At 39.6% G+C, this 20,000-nt stretch overlaps 1 long non-coding RNA gene across 1 annotated transcript in view; it reads left to right on the top strand.

Annotated features, from left to right (window-relative positions):
• The window catches only part of LOC135109607 (uncharacterized), a 56,915-nt gene that overhangs the window by 8,342 nt on the left and 28,573 nt on the right, over window positions 1-20,000 (top strand). The window contains exons 2-3 of the long non-coding RNA XR_010272824.1: window positions 6,355-6,535; window positions 19,483-19,582. This is a non-coding gene — a long non-coding RNA (uncharacterized LOC135109607). The remainder of the gene's footprint in view (window positions 1-6,354; window positions 6,536-19,482; window positions 19,583-20,000) is intronic.

The following is a 20,000-nucleotide window of genomic DNA, read 5'->3' as shown; positions in this document are numbered from 1 at the left end:
AGTGCCTGAGACGTTTTTCCTTTGCTAATTGGGGAGACCTAAGAAGGAATTATATGGATTTTTCTTGAAATGATTATTGTTTCCGTGTCAGAAACCTGTCCCTGTCTGCTGAACGCATAACAGAGGTGATAGTGTCTGGCATAGAGGCGCCTTATTCTCTCTCCATCTAGATTCTAGACCATCCAAACTTCATTTTAACTCAGCCTGTTCTCGTGCTATAAATAAGAGAGAGGTGGCACATAAAAGATACTTAAACCTTCTATTATCTGAACCTCATTTGCTTTATATTTCTACCCGAAATTATACGAAATTCAACTATCCAAAAAATCCTGTATTAAAAAAAAGTGTCAAAATCTTTGATGATGTAACTCTCCTGGTGATTTTGGGCACTAGACAATAACATCTCCAATAACTTTGCTTCTTCATTTTTCCCTCTTTTATTTCAATTTTATGGCACCACGGGGATCTCATCCATTTCTATAGCCGAAGTCTTCGCTGAAACCTTTTCAAAAAATTCTACCTTTCATGATTCAGAGTTTGTTTCTCTCTCTTTTCCACCCTCTTACTACTTCATGCTAACCATTAATTAAGATCCTTTGCATTAACGTTTTTCGTGCTCTTCTGGCCTAAACCCTCGGAATGCTTATAAACCTTATGAGGTCTCTCCTATTGTTCTCCAAAACTGTGCCTCCATGCTTACACCTTGCCTAGTTAAATTCTCTCATATCTTTCTATCAACATTTACCTTTCCTTTTTGCTGCAGGTTTGTCTACATTCAGCCTGTTCCTAAAAATGGTGACCGTTCTAGTCCCTCAAACTACCGTCTTATTGCTCTTATATCTTGCATCTCTAAAGCTTTTGAATGTGTCCTCAACAGGAAGATTCTTATACGTCTATCACTTCACAACCATCTATCTGACCGCCAATATGGCTTTCGTCAAGAAAGCTCTATTGGTGATCTTCTGGTTTTCCTTAATGAGTTTTGGTCACTGTTTTATAGATTTTCGTGAAACTTTTGATGTTATCTTAGACATAGGAAAAGCTTTTGACAGACTCTGGCACAAAATAAAATTTTGTTTTCCAAAATACACTCCTACAGCTTCTATGCTTTTCTCTGTAACCATCTCATTTTTTTTTTTATTTCTCACCGTTCTAATGCTCATGTGGTACACAGTCAATGTTCTTCTCTTTAATCTATTAACATTGGTGTTCCTTAGGGTTCTGTCCTGTCACCCTCTCTCTTTCTATTATTCATCATTGATCTAAACCAAAGTTCTTGTCCTATCCATTCATACGCTGATGATACCAACCTGCACTTTTTCATGTCTTTTCATAGACGTCCAGCCCTTCAGGAAGTAAACAGTTCACGCAGGGAAGACACAAAACGCTTTAATTCTGATCTCTCAAAATTTTTGATTGGGGCAGAACAAATTTGGTATTCTTCAATGACTCATAAACTTTATTCCTCCATCTATCAACTCTAGAAAACCTTGCAGACAACTATCCCTTCTTCAGTTACACTCAACTACCCCCTATTGTACCCTGAACATTTTTGGTCTGTCCTATATATATATATATATATATATATATATATATATATATATATATATATATATATATATATATATATATATATATATATATATATATATATATATATATATATATATATATATATATATATATATATATATATATATATATATATATATATATATATATATATATATATATATATATATATATATATATATATATATATATATATATATATATATATATATATATATATATATATATATATATACGACCACAGTCCCCAGCCCCTTCACAGAGCTGTTGCACCTGGAGTAGCGTCCCTGTTCCCTGTTCCCATATATGGTCGAGGACATCTCGACCATATACGACCTTATCTCGTTGGACATTCGCCCTGCATGGCGAAACCCATCCACTGCCCAATGGCGTGTTGTAGCCTAAGGCTAAACAGTGTCGTTTACTGCCCCCTGGACGACAGGCGTTTTCAATACCTGAAGAGGGAGTAAAATTCACTACACAGCTAATTACTGAAGTCTTCTGTGGCTGAAGTGCATCAGCCCGCAGTAGCATTTAAAACAAAACAGGGTCACTAACAGCAGACACAAGAAACTACTACAAAAGAGTGCCCATGAACACACAGGAGGGTCTTTCACCGCTGATTTTGAGAGCTCGGCCTGCACACTCGCGCAGCCAAGGAGTCACTTTCCTGGGCATAGTGCGTGGTATGCACAACTAAACTTACTGGCAGATTGCTATGGAGATCTCTAGTTCATATAAGTGGGCTGGGGTGTACGACCGATAATGACTCACTTGTCCCCTTAAACCAAGTGACCAAACTAACTGTTATCCCCCCCAAATCTCCATCAAATATTAAAACATGTCCCAGTACGTCTACTCCGCCAAAGTGCTGGGCAGTGACTGTCTGGGAGAGCGCGCCCAACACTCTCCCTTTGCTGCTATGGGGACGGGATACAAGGAAAGGGGGTGGGGGAGCGAAACACATATATATGTACACCAGCTCACACTCTGCTAACCACGCACGAATAAATTAATTGATATCTCAAAATTTTAATGCTCAAACTAGGGGGAACTAGATGAATACTGATTATTTGATCGTTAAGAACATATCTTCTACTAAATACTGGGTGAGATTCATATTGAATGGACAAGGGGAATTAAGGAAATTTATGAGGGGAACACGAGTGACCACTTGAATATGCTAGAAATTTCAGGCTGAGTACATACGTGACAAGGACACGTCTAAGTTGCCTTCCCAAACTCTCTCTCTCTCTCTCTCTCTCTCTCTCTCTCTCTCTCTCTCTCTCTCTCTCTCTCTCTCTCTCTCTCTCATTATTAATTTCTCATTTACTCTTACTAATTTCTTCGTTTTATATCGCTTTATCTCGCTGCACATAACACGCCCCCCTCATAATAAAAAAAAAAAAAAATTCGAAAGATATACAAAAACTTACGAAATTTTTAGAAACTCACAAGAAATTCAAAACCAACACACTAGTCGGGCACATCATCAGACTCATACAAGGGGCGCTTTTTCATCACAAAACTTTAAAGGCTGCTTTAACAATGACATGAATAATTATTACAGAACTAGAAATAATAGGGCTCCCACTATGCCCACCAACACAGACTGCTGTTTATTCTTTTTCCTCCTCTTATTCCTCCTCCCAAACCTGTCTATGGTACTACGCTAGGACCTGTGGTCTTCATGGCTCGAATTGTGAGCAAGCTTTCTCCTGCAAGTCATTATATTGAAATATTTTTTTTAGCAGCCGTAGCTGTACCAGCTCTGCCTTTGACTCTGGTCACTCCTCCTCCATCCCCGTCGTCTTCTCGGTCCTCTGCCTTCACTGCTTCTCCACCAACTCTCACTTCTCCTTCTATGCTTTTCACTTCACATCCTACTCCATCTGTATCTTCTTTTTCCCCACTGTACAAGCTTCAGAGTCGCCCTATAAAGGCATCCTTTGCATCCTTGAACCACACAATGAGCCCACCATGGACCGTAGTCTCCTGGTACTACATGACAGCAGGGCCAGGCAAGATACTTACCGGCCAAAAACTACTCTTACTCGGACCTGCACTGCCCACACTATTATTCTCGCTTACCCACTCCTGGTTCCGTGGAGCCTCCTTGCCACATCCATACAATTGATAAAACAAAAATGCCACTTCCTTGGCAAAACTTAGAGGGGCCATCTAGCTGCTCTTAACAAAACAATATACTCCTTCCCGGGTATGACACAACCAAGCCTACGTTTCACTGACAGGTACAACACTACAATTACTCAGCACTTTTCCCGCCGTCCCCTTCATGACACAGGTATCGCCAGACCGAGCTGACTGTTGCTCCTTCCTAGGATGCAACACGCACATCACATCCCCACGCATGGAGCCAAACATCCACACGTGGCCGTTACAAAACAACAAATCCTGGCTACAACATGAGCCCGGCCAATGTGCCACTGTGCCAGTCCCACTGGTCCCAGCAACTGCTCCCGTGTGCAAGCCTATCCCAACACAACCGATACCTTGTCGCTTTGAGGAAGCCTCCGGTACACCCCGCACGGGAGGAAATTCCCGCCTCCCTGCCCTCAACAGTGACCCGTGACACACCAGACAGAACTTACTGGCGCCAGCATCAGGCGACAACCCCGCCTGAGTGCCACCTCCGAGAGGCTTTACAGGGTGAAGCAGGCCATCAAAAAAAAACAATCCAAATTCATCACTCCAGCGTGACCTTCAACAACACTCTCACCAGAGTCAAGTGCTTTTTGCAGTGGCTCTGCGCTTTTGCAGTCAGCCCCAGCATCCATGCTAACAGCGGGAGAGACCTTTGGGCACTCTGTCCCAACTGCGGCACCAGTAGAAACACTGCGTTTTTTTTGTGGTGGCCCTGCATTATTTCAGTCAACTGCTGGAGTGACAGATCCCGCGGGCACCCGACGCCGGGGTACACACCTCGCCTTAGGGCGAGTAATAACAAAAGAGGCAGCACTCCCAGCCGCCTCCAAATCCGGTTCGGAGTCCGCGGATGGGTACTGCACCCGGATTCTTCCACTGCCAGGTCATTCCCTAGAAGATCAACACCAGAGACTGGCAGGTCCTCCGTTAGTGCAACAGCACCTCCGCGGTCACTAGCGGGCATGACCGCCTAATCTCCGCCGAAGCGAAGCTCTCCGCGACGTCAGTTCTCTGGTACCACACAAACTGATCGGAAGAACTGATCGGCCGCTGTGTCTCTCAAAACCTTAATAGGTTACATAACCTAATGAATTTCAACAGTGCCCTTACATAAAAATGGACGGCACCAGCCCACCTCAGACCTCACAGGGGACGGTGATGTAGCAATGGAGGAGAGGAGGAGGCCACACCGGCCTTTCCACCCTCGTGACTAAACACAGCCCGGATCTCAGCCAGACAGGACACAATCAAGGCCACCGGCTTCTGGGGCATCTTGGAAGCTGTGTGTAATTTGGGACTACTAAATTTGAAGTGTCCCGTACTTCTACAATAATAGAACGTGGGCTGCACACTCAACCTGAGAGTGCTGTGTTGCATGCTCCCAGACTCTCTCCGTCGTGGTCTAGGTGGACCTATAGGTCCACCTATAGGGTTAACTCTCCCCGACTTCTTAATGTAATTACTACTATAACGTAGACTCCCAGAGAAACTGGCGCCTGCCGCGCCACCAGACATATCACCAGCAGCCCCGCTAGACGTACCAACTAATCCATTGTGGCACAGGATAACACGTTGTCGTCTGCTCACGTAGCCGCTTCCTTAAGGCTTTTGCAATGGGGAGGGGATACAATGAAAGGGGGTGAAGTGCAACACACATACATGCGTACACGCGCTCACACTCTGCTACCCGCGTGCAAATAAAACACACTACTTCTCAAAATTCTAATGATTAAACTAAGGGATCTAGATGAATACAGATTTTTTTTATTGTCAATAGCATTTCTTCTACTAAATACTGGGTGAGATTCAGGGAGGAAGTAAGGAAATTTTGTGGGGAACATAAGTGATTGCTTGAACAAATATCTTAGAAGTCTCAGGCTAAGTACTTACGTGACCAGAATGCATCTAAGTCTCTCTCACAACCTGTCTCCCTCTCATCTTTCTCTCTTCCTCTCCCTCCCCTTTCATTATTCTTTTCTCATTTATTCTTACTTCTTTATTCATGTTACGTCGCTTCTTCTCGCTGTACATAACAATATATATATATATATATATATATATATATATATATATATATATATATATATATATATATATATATATATATATATATATATATATATATATATATATATATATATATATATATATATATATATATATATATATATATATATATATATATATATATATATATATATATATATATATATATATATATATATATATTCTGTCTGCCGCTCTTTTGCAAGAGCTAACCAGTATTTTCAATCATTCATCACTTTTTCTGATGAACTCTGGAATTCCTTTCCTGATTTTTAGTTTCCTTGCTTCTATGTCCCAAACACTTTCAGGAGGGAGTTTTCAAGATATATCCTCTGATATTTCATTATGCTTTATGGCATTGCTCTTGGAACTGCCATTACAGACACACACACACACACACTCACACACACACACACACACACACACACACATATATATATATATATATATATATATATATATATATATATATATATATATATATATATATATATATATATATATATATATATATATATATATATATATATATATATATAAACTTTTTTTTTTCTTTCTTTTTTTTTTTAGTCAGCTGAATCTGGTGTTTTCCGAGAAGTCGCAGATTTAGAAAACCAAGGTCGGCTTGAATTTCATCTTGCAGACCAGTTTATGCAAACCCTCGATAATCTCGTTCGACCAGGACACCACGTCTTCATTGATCCAGGAATTACAGTTAAGAACCTCATTGTGCAACATTTTGCTCAAAAAGGTAAACACACGCAGAATAAGAACCATTATGTCCGGCATCATTATATTTATCCTTTATCATTTCACTGCTGAACACTGACCTTTCACAGAGAGAGAGAAAAAAAAAAATATTTCTACTACCTCTAAATTTATCGTTCCTAGCTTTTGTTACCTTAATATTTATGTTTTATCTGTCTTGTACATTGTGGTTCTGATATTACACTAGTTGTTGGCTAAATCTGTTGTATACATATTTGTAATATACCATATATTATCTATTACTACTACTACTACTACTACTACAACAACTGTTATTACCTACTATTATTAAAGGTTATTATTATTACTATTATTATTAACTACTACTACTACTACTACTACTACTACTACTACTAATGCATTATCCCGTCTGTCTTTTGTTCTATCTTGTCTTTCGCCACACTAATCTGTGTCCTTCAGCACTGTCCTTTTTTTTCGTTACTACTTTTTTCTGTAAAATCCTTATTTTCCGTATATATATATATATATATATATATATATATATATATATATATATATATATATATATATATATATATATATATATATATATATATATATATATATATATATATATATATATATATATATATTATTATTATTATTATTATTATTATTATTATTATTATTATATGTCTTACCTTAACAGATATCGTAGAATAGTTACCCAAAATTTCTTATAAGAACTTCATGGTATGTTGGTGTCAGGATTTACACTATATATTCCTTTGTATTCCTTTGTATATTACTCAGGACAACGCGCCTATCACTCTTGCGCCTCACTTGACTTCCTTAGGTGCGTTTGTCCCCTGAGGAAACACCTTGTCAAGTTAGTTGTGCTATGTAACTTAGTGTTGATTTGAACCCATACCTCAATATCAGGAAAAGGATACAGAGAGGCAAGAAGGCTGTGTTGGTCCAGAAAAGACTGACACTTTATTTTCCAAGTGAAGCATTTAGGTTCTGTTAACACTTCGAAACAGTCACTTGACACAAAGTAAAAATCCATCAAACCGATTTCCCGAAACAATAAGATATATAACGAAACACGCCTGGACTCACACTTATGCATTACTTCCTGGATCTTTATATATGATTATTATTATTATTATTATTATTATTATTATTATTATTATTATTATTATTATTATTATTATTATTTATTTATTTATTTATTTTTATTTTATATATATTTTTTTTTTTTTGACGATGGAAGAACGATAATAAGTGTATATATTTCAGTACACTTAACAACGCGTATAAGACGTGGGGCGCTTCTTGACATGTGAATCTCACAATCCGCGTCTAGCTAGTCAGGTCAGGTTATTCATTCACGGTTGCTCCGATGTTGAGATGGCAACAGCGCAGATAGCTACAACCAACGAGTACCAAGTTATTCTGGATCCATTATAGCGACGAAGCTGCAGAATGTTCATTAACTTCATTATTTCTATCCTAAAGGAGGCAGGATAGAAAGGCGATGTACCGGCTCGTGATCACTTTCCATTTAAAATTACGGAATTATAAAAAAAAAATTGTAATTAAAACACTAGTTTCTTATTAACTGTTTTTTTGAACTAAACTGGCGAGGCAATAGTACGTGTGCACTGGAGTTTATTCCCATCCCCGATGGTTATCTGGAAAGACTGTGTTATTGGAAGAGTTTCTAAGAGGAAGAGTTCTAAAGTAATATGCCTCACCAGAAATGGAGCAGTGAAAGAGCAAGTGGAGGATGAACTGAAATCACTTTCACTGAGCATGAAAAAGAAAAAAGACAAAAACAGCCAAGGACATCATCAAGACAATGTTGCAGCAATGAACCAAATGATGGAAGTTATTAAAAGTATAGCACTGGATAGCTTCCTAGCACAAAGTCAAACTTTATTAGCAAAACAAGAATGGGACAAGCTTGAAAAATGTCATATAAATAACAATCTTTGTATTTATGGAATAAAGAACAATAAAAATGATATGGAGGAAACGCTGGAGGAAAAGATGGTCGAGCATGCTTCGAGCATGTAAGTTCATTTACAGCCCCGATAAATCTTGGTCGATCATCACTTATGGAAAATCCTAAATCGTGATCATCATGTCATCATTCGATTATGGTAAAGGAAAAAAAAATAATTAGGTTTTCAAGAAAAAAAAACGAACTGAAGAAGAATATTAAAATATTCATCAATGAAAACCTGACACCATTACGAGCTGCTATGATGAAGATGGTGAAGAACCAGGCAGGAGTGAAAAAAAAAAGAATGTCACATCAAGAAATCAGAACATACTGGCCTGGCCCAACGATGATAGATACTGTACCATCGAGATCAATACCTCAGACGGTTTGAGCAAGGTGGGGATAATGACACCTTACTGGAAACAATAATAGAAAGCATTATGTGAGATACTGTAGCACATGACTGTGGTGTCAGGTGGAAAAGAGTGAAAAAAAAGCTAGAGTGTAGTTTGGAAAAAAAAAAAAAAAAGATAGAGGGTAGTTTGGAAATTAATGCTTTGTGCCAGACTCTATCAAAAGCTCTTGATATCTCTAAGGCAACAGCAAAAGTTTCACCAAAATCTCTAAGATAGGATGACCAAAACTCATTAGGGAAAGCCAGGAGATATCTAGTAGAGCGGAATTGACAGAAGCCATACTGTTGATCAGATAGATGGTTGTGAAATGAGAGATGTTTAAGAATCTTCTTGTTGATGAGAGATTCAAAAACTTTAGATAGGCAGGAAATTAAAGTAATAGAACGGTAGTTTGAGGGATTAGAACACCCTTTTTAGGAACAGGCTGAATGTAGGTAAAAAGGAAAGGAAGATGTTGAGAAACAGAGTTGAAAGAGTTTGACTAGGTGAGGTGCAAACACTAAGGCGCAGTTTTGGAGAACAATAGGAGGGATCTCATGAGATCCATAAGCCTTCCGAGGGTTTAGGCCAGGGAGGAAAACACCATCGCGAATAATTATAATAGGTAGCATAAAGTAGTCAGAGGGTGAAAGAGAGGGAGGGACAAGCCCTGGATCGTCCAAGGTAGAGTGTTTAGCAAAGATCTGAGCGGAAAGTTCAACTTTAATGATTGATATGACAGTAGTGATGCCAAAAAGAAGAAGAAACAAAGTTACTGGAGATATTTTTGGCTAGGTGCCAGAAGTCACGAGTGGAGTTAGATCTTGAAAGATTTTGACACTTTCTCTTAATAAAAGATTTTTTGGCTACCTGAAGAAAAGGCTTGGCATGGTTCCGGGCAGACGTATAAAGCTCATGAGATTCTGGTGATGGAAGGTTCAAGTACCTTTTTTTGGGCCACATCTATATCATGTTTAGCACGAGGAGAGGTTGTGTTTAAGCAAAGTTTGGAAGGTGTATGTCGAGAATAAGAGTGAGGAATGTCCATCTCCACGCCAAACTCTATCCCCTCTGTTATGCACTCGGCACACAGAGACAGGTCTCTGACAAGGAAGGATTAGTCATTCCGAAGAAAATCGGGAAAATATCTTTTCGGGTCCCGCTAACTAACAAAGGCAAAACGCCAGAGGCCTCGCTGCTAAGGGACATCCTGAGGAGGAATTGGAGTAATATGACAAGATACAGATATGAGATTGTGATCGGAGAAGCCTAATGGGGATGAGAGGGTGACAGCATAAGCAAAAGGATTAGAGATTATGAAAAGGTCAAGAATGTTGGGCGTATCCCCAAGACGGTTAGGAATACAAATAGGGTGTTGCAGCAATTGGAGGATAGAGAAATTAAAGGCTAGTTCACCAAGATGATCAGCGAAGGAAGAGGAAAGCCAAAGCTGGTGGTGAACATCGAAACCTCCAAGAATGGAGGTCTCTGCAAAAGAGAAGAAATTCTGAAACTGGTCCACTTTGGAAGCTAAGTAATCAAATAATTTCTTACAGTCAAATGAGTTTGTAAGAGGTATGCAGCACAGATCAATTTAGTTTAAGAATAACTAAGTCGTAGTCAGAAGGTGGAAAATTCGAATGGTTTAAGAGCTTGAGCACTAGAGCATGTTAAGTCATTGCATATAGACACAACATCTAACTATGGAATGAAAATGAGAATAGAGAAAGTAGAAGGGAACAAAAAAGGGGCTATTGTCAGTTGCTTCAGACATCTGTGTTTCAGTGAGGAAAAAGAAGAAGAGGCTTAGGAGACAAGAGGTTGTGTTCTACAGAATAAAAATTAAATCTTGGGCCACAAACGTTAATGAAGAAAAAGGTGAAGGGTGTATCAAGACACGTAGGGTCGATAGATATCAGAAGAGAAATCGTATCTGGGGACATTTGTGGTCCCCTCCCCAGATGGGAACCCCGAAGCTAGTATATATATATATATATATATATATATATATATATATATATATATATATATATATATATATATATATATATATATATATATATATATATATATATATATATATATATATATATACACGAGAGACATTGGCCAAGGGCAACAAAAATCCAATAAAAAAAAAAAACAGTGACATGCTCGTCCCAGAAAAAGGGTCCAAAGCGGTAGTCAAATATTGATGGATAAGTTTCTTGAAAAACTGGTTAACTCTTGCATTAGAGTGGTGGACAGGATAGTGGTGAGAGAAAGAAGAAAGTCTTCTGCAATGAGGCCGCGGGAGGAGGCTAGGCATGCAGTTAACAAGATCAGAAGAGCAGTTAGCATGAAAACAGCGATAGAAGACAGCTATACATGCAACATTGCGGCGATGAGAGAAAGGCAGAAGACAGTCAGTTAGAAGAGAGGAGTTGAAGACACGAAAAACTATTGATTCAACCCTGTCTAAAAGAGTGGTAAGAGTGTAACCCCCCCTCCCAGACATGTGGACGGATAATGCCCTTGTACAGAGTTTACTGCTGGGGGGAGGGGGGGTGAGAAAAACTGGCGGATACGTCTCAGAACACCTAACTTCATAAAAGCTGTTTTACCTGGAGATAAGATGTGAAGTTACCAGTTCAGATTATAGGTAAAGGACAGACCGAGGATGTTCAGTGTAGAAGATTATATATATATATATATATATATATATATATATATATATATATATATATATATATATATATATATATATATATATATATATATATATATATATATATATAGGAGGTAAACATATCACGCAGGGAAGCCACAGAACGCCTGACTTCTGATCTTTCTAAAATTTCTGATTGGGGCAGAGCAAACTTGGTATTGTTCAATGCCTCAAAAACTCAATTCCTCCATCTATCAACTCGACACAATCTTCCAGACAACTATCCCCTCTTCTTCAATGACACTCAACTGTCCCCCTCTTCTACACTGAACATCCTCGGTCTGTCCTTTACTTATAATCTGAACTGGAAACTTCACATCTCATCTCTAGCTAAAACAGCTTCTATGAAGTTAGGTGTTCTGAGACGTCTCCGCCAGTTTTTCTCACCCCCCCAGCTGCTAACTCTGTACAAGGGCCTTATCCGTCCATGTATGGAGTATGCTTCACATGTCTGGGGGGGTTCCACTCATACTGCTCTTCTAGACAGGGTGGAATCAAAAGCTTTTCGTCTCATCAACTCCTCTCCTCTAACTGACTGTCTTCAGCCCCTCTCTCACCGCCGCAATGTTGCATATCTAGCTGTCTTCTACCGCTATTTTCATGCCAACTGCTCTTCTGATCTTGCTGACTGCATGCCTCCCCTCCTCCCGCGGCCTTGCTGCACAAGACTTTCTTCTTTCTCTCACTCCTATTCTGTCCACCTCTCTAACGCAAGAGTTAACCAGTATTCTCAATCATTCATCCCTTTCTCTGGTAAACTCTGGAACTCCTTGCCTGCATCTGTATTTCCACCTTCCTATGACTTGAATTCCTTCAAGAGGGAGGTTTCAAGACACTTATCCACCAATTTTTGACCACTGCTTTGACCCTTTTAAGGGACTGGCATTTCAGTGGGCATTTTTTTTTTTATTAGATTTTTGTTGCCCTTGGCCAGTATCCTTCCTACATAAAAAAAAAAAATAAATATATATATATATATATATATATATATATATATATATATATATATATATATATATATATATATATATATATATATATATATATATATATATATATATAGACTGTGCCACCGTGTAGTGAAGTTAAGCATTGATAATGAGGTGCTAGCGGAGGCAGCTTGGAAAGACCGGAAGTGGCATGGAAAGTGATTGGTTAGGAGAGCAGCAGTGTGCTAGCCAATCATGAAGGGACCGACACTTTATAAGGAACATTCAGGCGCTTTCAGGTACACACTTACCACTGCAGGCCGGTCAGCACACATAAAAGGATCCACAACTGCTATCGTTGTCGGGTTCGTTTGGCTTGTGGGGGCGAGGCACGCTCACACAGCACTGTCAAGACTCAACTTGCGACTGAGAGGGGGAAAAGAAACAAAAGACTCTCTCTGGCACTCCTGTCCTTTTTGCCCGCAGAGAGCAGCACTACATGACACAAAACACCCTAACACATCTCAGTACAAGTAAGGATTGCACCACCGGCCTCACTCAGCAAAGCGTCTCTACCGCTGGATAGCATGTACCACCTCATAGTACAGCGGTACTACACAGCAGATTAGAGTCACAGCTCGCTAGTAGCTAGTAGTCTCCTCCGGTGGTCCACGCCATAACAGGCCACTCAGGTGTCACACACACACCTCAGTATGACTGCCAGGGCACACAATCCTTACAGCATGTCCCGGGACGCAGCCACATAGTGGCAGCGGAGGGCCACTAACGTCATAGCTTATTGATGTTACAGATTCAAAAGAGAGGAAGAATTATGGTGGCATTTCTGGCCCTCTCATCATCCTGCCGTGCGGCTACTGCTGCCAACACATACGAAATGTACAGCTCACACATAACCCACAGATTCAACACCCAAAACCTAACTCCTATGACCCCACCGGCAGTTTCAGGAATTCCACTCCTGACACCAAACTGTAGTGACGCCACCACCAGCAGCTTCAGGAATCTCACTCTTGACACCAAACTGTTGTGACGGCAGCAGCAGCTTCGGGAGTGGGATTCCTGAAGCTGCTGGTAGCCTCACAACTGTTTGGTTCCGGGAGTGGGATCTATGAGCTGAGTGTGAGCTGTACAGTTCATATTTTGGCTAGTGAGGTGCCAGGCAAACGAACACGATATCCGACCGAGAGCACAGGAGATAAAGCAAATTATTACCCACTTTGGCCAGAGAACAACCCATTTTCAGACTCCCAAAAGGTAAACCCACACCTCCGATACAACTGGTGGAGCTTGGGGATAAGGTAACGACTGTAACCAAATATTATACAATCCTCTGGTCCGCCGCACTCACGGGTGTGGGCCCCAAGACTTGTAGTACTTAACGAAGATACAACGCTCACAACGCCCAGGAAAATACAAAGACGCGCAACAAGACAACAAAGCAGTATTAAAAATTTAATTTTATATATATATATATATATATATATATATATATATATATATATATATATATATATATATATATATATATATATATATATATATATATATATATATATATATATATATATATATATATATATATATATATATATATATATATATATATATATATATATATATAGACCATCTGCTTTCCATAGCAGCCGACATGTCAACTAGATCTCTTCATCTTCATACATGCCTTCTCACCTCCTCCCTTCAAGTTTCAGCACTACGACGACAATGCAGCACTTAGTTCCAAGTTGTGAGTGAGTCGCACCACTGCGACAGTCATCTCTCTGTTTTTTTTTTAAGGACTTAAGAGATGCATTCAGCCTTAAAAGATGCATTCAGACACTAGCGTGTCTGTCTTACAGATACCTTACGCTCAAATTCTTTTTCATTGAGGGGTGGCACACTAAACTGGTGTATGAGGTCGCCGCATTCTCTTTTTCCCCTTGCTTCCTTTTCTTAGTGAGAAACAGCTCATACGCATATATACATATATATATATATATATATATATATATATATATATATATATATATATATATATATATATATATATATATATATATATATATATATATATATATGTGTGTGTGTGTGTGTGTGTGTGTGTGTGTGTGTGTATGAGGGACACCCTCATGTATGTGCCGAGGCATTTTCCTTCAAGCTCCACTTGTTAGTTATGCTGCTGATTTTCTGGTATGTGTTTTTTTTTTTTTTTTTATGTAGGAAGGACACTGGCCAAGGGCAACAAAAATCTAATAAAAAAATATGCCCACTGAAATGCAAGTCCCATAAAAGGGTCAAAGCAGTGGTCAAAAATTGAGGAATAAGTGTCTTAAAACCTCCCTCTTGAAGGAATTCAAATCATAGGAAGGTGGAAATACAGAAGCAGGCAGGGAGTTCCAGAGTTTACCAGAGAAAAGGATGAATCTTTCAGAATACTGGCTAACTCTTGCGTTAGAGAGGTGGATAGAATAGGGGTGAGAGAAAGAAGAAAGTCTTGTGCAGCGAGGCCGCGGAAGGAGGGGAGGCATGCAGTTAGCAGGATGAGAAGAGCAGTTAGCATGAAAATAGCGGTAGAAGACAGCTAATATGCAACATTGCGGCGGTGAGAGAGAGGCTGAAGACAGTCAGTTAGAGGAGAGGAGTTCATGAGACGAAAAGCTTTTGATTCCACCCTGTCTAGTAGAGCAGTATGAGTGGAACCCCCCCAAACATGTGAAGCATACTCCATACATGGACGGATAAGGCCCTTGTACAGAGTTAGCAGCTGGGGGGTGAGAAAAACTGGCGGAGACGTCTCAGAACACCTAACTTCATAGAAGCTGTTTTAGCTAGATATGAGATGTGAAGTTTCCAGTTCAGATTATAAGTAAAGGACAGACCGAGGATGTTCAGTGAAGAAGAAGGGGACAGTTCAGTGTCATTGAAGAAGAGGGGATAATTGTCTGGAAGGTTGTGTCGAGTTGATAGATGGAGGAGTTGAGTTTTTGAGACATTGAACAATACAAAGTTTGCTCTGCCCCAATCAGAAATTTTAGAAAGATCAGAAGTCAAGCGTTCTGTGGCTTCCCTGCGTGATATGTTTACCTCCTGAAGGGTTCGACGTCCATGAAAAGACGTGGAAAAGTGCAGGGTGGTATCATCAGCGTAGGAGTGGATAGGACAAGAAGTTTGGTTTAGAAGATCATTAATGAATAATAAGAAGAGAGTGGGTGACAGGACAGAACCCTGAGGAACACCACTGTTAATAGATATAGGAGAACAGTGACCGTCTACCACAGCAGCAATAGAACGGTCAGATAGGAAACTTGAGATGAAGTTACTGAGAGAAGAATAGAAACCGTAGGAGGGTAGTTTGGAAATCAAAGCCTTGTGCCAGACTGTATCAAAAGCTTTAGATATGTCCAAGGCAACAGCAAAAGTTTCACCGAAATTTCTAAAAGAGTATGACCAAGACCAAGTAAGAAAAGCCAGAAGATCACCAGTAGAGCGGCCTTGACGGAACCCATACTGGCAATCAGATAGAAGGTTGTGAAGTGATAGATGTTTAAGAATCTTCCTGTTGAGGATATATTCAAAAACTTAAGATAGGCAGGAAATTAAAGCAATAGGAGGGATTAGAACGGTCACCCTTTTTAGGAACAGGTTGAATGTAGGCAAACTTCCAGCAAGAAGGAAAGGTAGATGTTGACAGACAGAGCTGAAAGAGTTTGACTAGGCAAGGTGCAAGCACGGAGGCACAGATTCGGAGAACAATAGGAGGGACCCCATCAGGTCCATAAGCCTTCCGAGGGTTTAGGCCAGCGAGGGCATGGAAAACATAATTGCGAAGAATTTTAATAGGTGGCATGAAGTAGTCAGTGGGTGGAGGAGAGCGAGGAACAAGGCCAGAATCGTCCAAGGTAGAGTTTTTAGCAAAGGTTTGAGCGAAGAGTTCAGCTTTAGAAATAGATGTGATAGCAGTGGTGCCATCTGGTTGAAATAGAGGAGGGAAAGAAGAAAAAGCAAAGTTATTGGAGATATTTTTGGCTAGATGCCAGAAATCATGAGGGGAGTTAGATCTTGTAAGGTTTTGACATTTTCTGTTAATGAAGGAGTTTTTGGCTAGTTGGAGAACAGACTTGGCATGGTTCCGGGCAGAAATATCAATTGCATGAGATTCTGGTGATGGAAGGCATAAGTATCTTTTGTGGGCCACCTCTCTGTCATGTATAGCACGAGAACAAGCTGGGTTAAACCAAGGTTTAGAAGGTTTAGGACGAGAAAAAGAGTGAGGAATGTACGCCTCCATGCCAGACACTATCACCTCTGTTATGCGTTCACCACACAAAGACGGGTCTCTGACACGGAAGCAGTTGTCATTCCAAGGAAAATCAGCAAAATACCTACCTCCTCAGTTCCCCCCAACTAGCAGAGGCAAAACGCCAGAGGCACCTTCGCTTAGGGGGATCCTGAAGAGGGATTGGAGCAATAGGACAAGATAAAGATATGAGATTGTGATCGGAGGAGCCCAACGTAGAAGAAAGGGTGACAGCATAATCAGAAGGATTACAGGTCAGGAAAAGGTCAAGAATGTTGGGCGTATCTCCAAGACGGTCAGGATTACGAGTAGGGTGCTGCACCAATAGCTCTAGGTCATGGAGGATAGCAAAGTTTTAGGCTAGTTCACCAGGAGTGTCAGTGAAGGGAGAGGAGAGCCGAAGCTGGTGGTGAACATTGAAGTCTCCAAGAATGGAGATCTCTGCGAAAGGGAAGAGGGTCAGAATGTGCTAAGTGTGCATCTGGAAGGTTGTGTTGAGTTAATAAATGAAGGGATAGAGTCTTTGAGGTACTGAACAATGCTAAGTTTTTTTTTTTTTTTCTGCCCAATCAAAGGTTTTTAAAAGAAATTCTTTGGCCTCCTTGCGTGCGTCCAGCCTGAAGGATTAGACGTCTAAGAAAAGATGTAAAAAAGTGTTGTGTGTTATCATCATTATAGAAGCGGATATGTCAAAAGGTTTGTTTGAGATCGTTGATGAAAACAGTAAGATTTTTTGTGACAGAAAAGAACCTTGGTTAATATCACTGTCAATATACTTAGAAGAAGAAAGGTGGGTATTTAGGATAGCACCAAAACAACGGTCATAAAAGAAAAGTTGAGATAAAGTTACTGAGAGAAGGAATGAAGCCGTAGGAGGGTAGTTTGGAAATCAAAGCTCTGTGCCTCTTTTGTGACTCTATCAAAAACTTTTGATATGTCTAAAGCAACAGCAAAAGTTTCATTAAAATCCCTAAAAGAGGATGACCAAGACTCAGTAAGGAAAGCCAGATTACCAATAGAGCGTTCTCGAGAGATTCCATAATGGCGATTAGATAGGAATTTGAGAAGTGGTAAATGTTTAAGACTTAAAAATTTCCTGTTGGAGATGGATTCAAAAACTTTAGGAGTAAGTATGTGCTCCACTCTGAAAGTTGAATAGTTAATTATTGTTTAAAGTCTAGAGTGTTATGTGAGAGGTATACAACGCAGATAAATTCAATTTGAGAGATGGTAGAAGATGGTTTGAGAGATGATAGCAAATTCGGAAAAATCAAGAGCGTGGGCACAAGAGCAAGTTAAGTCATTCCGGACATATATGTAACATTCAACTTTGGATTGAAAATGAGGATAGTGAAAAAAAAAATGAAGTTAATGAAGACAAAATTTGAAAGAGGCTCAAGGCACTTAGGTTCGATACTAAAAGAACAACAGTTGATCTACGAATATTTGCGATCCACTCCCCGGACGCGGACTCCGCGGTTGGTGTAGGAATCGCCATAGAATTTTGAATTTCGAGTGAAGGATGTTCGCATATTAAGTGCATGTGGAGTTTTTGTGAAGGAAGAGAGTTGTCATCAGAGGGCTGTGAATGCCCCCTTGTGTTGTGAAACACAAAGATAAACGTTTAGTAAGATTACAGCCAGGTCACTGGACAATTGATTTACAGCACACCATGATCCAGTGCAAATAATCATCATTTCGGCAGGTTTTCACTGTCTCCTCCTGTAGAAGGAGGCATCATGATGCCCAAAGACGAACATAAAAGAAGATACATGAATTCTTGTTACACTTCGTCGTCGTTCTTTGGTATTGTTCTTCGATTTGGGAAACTTTTGGAGCCCTTTCGACATCGAGACCACTCAGGTGGTATAGTCACCAAAAGCGCCCCAGACGTTCAGTGAAGTGTCAAGATGTTTTATATAACTGGAGTTTATCGGACATTAAGCCTTCTCATAATCAAGATCAGAGATTGTATGGAAAGTGTCATTAACAAAGGACATATAATAATTGGAATAGTGGAGAAGAGGGAAGAACAAGCCCTGAATCATCCAGAGTGGATGGTCTGACCGAAGAGTTCAGTTTTGAAGATAGATGAGATGATAGTGATGCAATCAGGTTAAAAATAAAGGAGAAGATATGAATGAACGTTGTTGGGGGTATTTTTTTGGTTACTTGACAAAAGTGACGGGGAAGTTGGATCTGGAGATATTTTGACCTTTTGAATTCATGGGTGTTTGGAAGACAATTTTGGTGATTTCCCACGAGTTTCAGGAGATGAAGGCTCAATAACTGCTGGTGAGCTACCTATCTGTCATGTAGAGCATGAGATCAAGTTGAGTCAATCTCTCTCTCTCTCTCTCTCTCTCTCTCTCTCTCTCTCTCTCTCTCTCTCTCTCTCTCTCTCTCTCTCTCTCTCTCTCTCTCTCTCTCTCTCTCTCTCTCTCTCTCTCTCTCTCTCTCTCTCTCTTATATATATATATATATATATATATATATATATATATATATATATATATATATATATATATATATATATATATATATATATATATATATATATATATATATATATATATATATTTATTTATTTATTTATTTATTTATTTATTTATTATAAAAAAAAAAAATTCCAGGCACGTGTGATTTCTTCATTTCAAAAGAGGGGTTTCTTCCTTTTTCGTCTGCACTCATCACTCAGAAGGGCAGTCCTCTGCATGGAAGCATTAGTATGAGGTACATTCTCGTTGATATTCTTCGTTATTGGAACAAATGTGTATGTGCGTGCGTGCGTGCGTGCGTGCATGGGTGCGTGCGTGCGTGCGTGTATGTGTGTGTGTGTGTGTGTGTGTGTGTGTGTGTGTGTGTGTGTGTGTGTGTGTGTGTGTGTGTGTGTGTGTGTGTGTGTGTGTGTGTGTGTGTGTGTGTGTAAGTAAGCAAGAAATAATAATGAAATTAATGAAATGAAATATATAGCAAACTGCCAGTCTAGCCACGGCTCCCTGACCGACATATGCTAATTACATAGATCAAGCCATCATCAGTCTGTAATTGATTAATTGATAATAGTAATCTTCTTAATCCAGCACAGAAGACACTATATTTAAATAAAATTCTTCGAAAATGTGGGCAAATTAGATCTACGTTATTGCTT

This window comes from Scylla paramamosain, chromosome 19 (assembly GCF_035594125.1).
Source record: "Scylla paramamosain isolate STU-SP2022 chromosome 19, ASM3559412v1, whole genome shotgun sequence".
Lineage (NCBI taxonomy): Eukaryota > Metazoa > Arthropoda > Malacostraca > Decapoda > Portunidae > Scylla > Scylla paramamosain.
The sequence above is the reverse complement of the archived record's forward strand: the minus strand, read 5'-3'. Positions and strand labels throughout refer to the sequence as shown.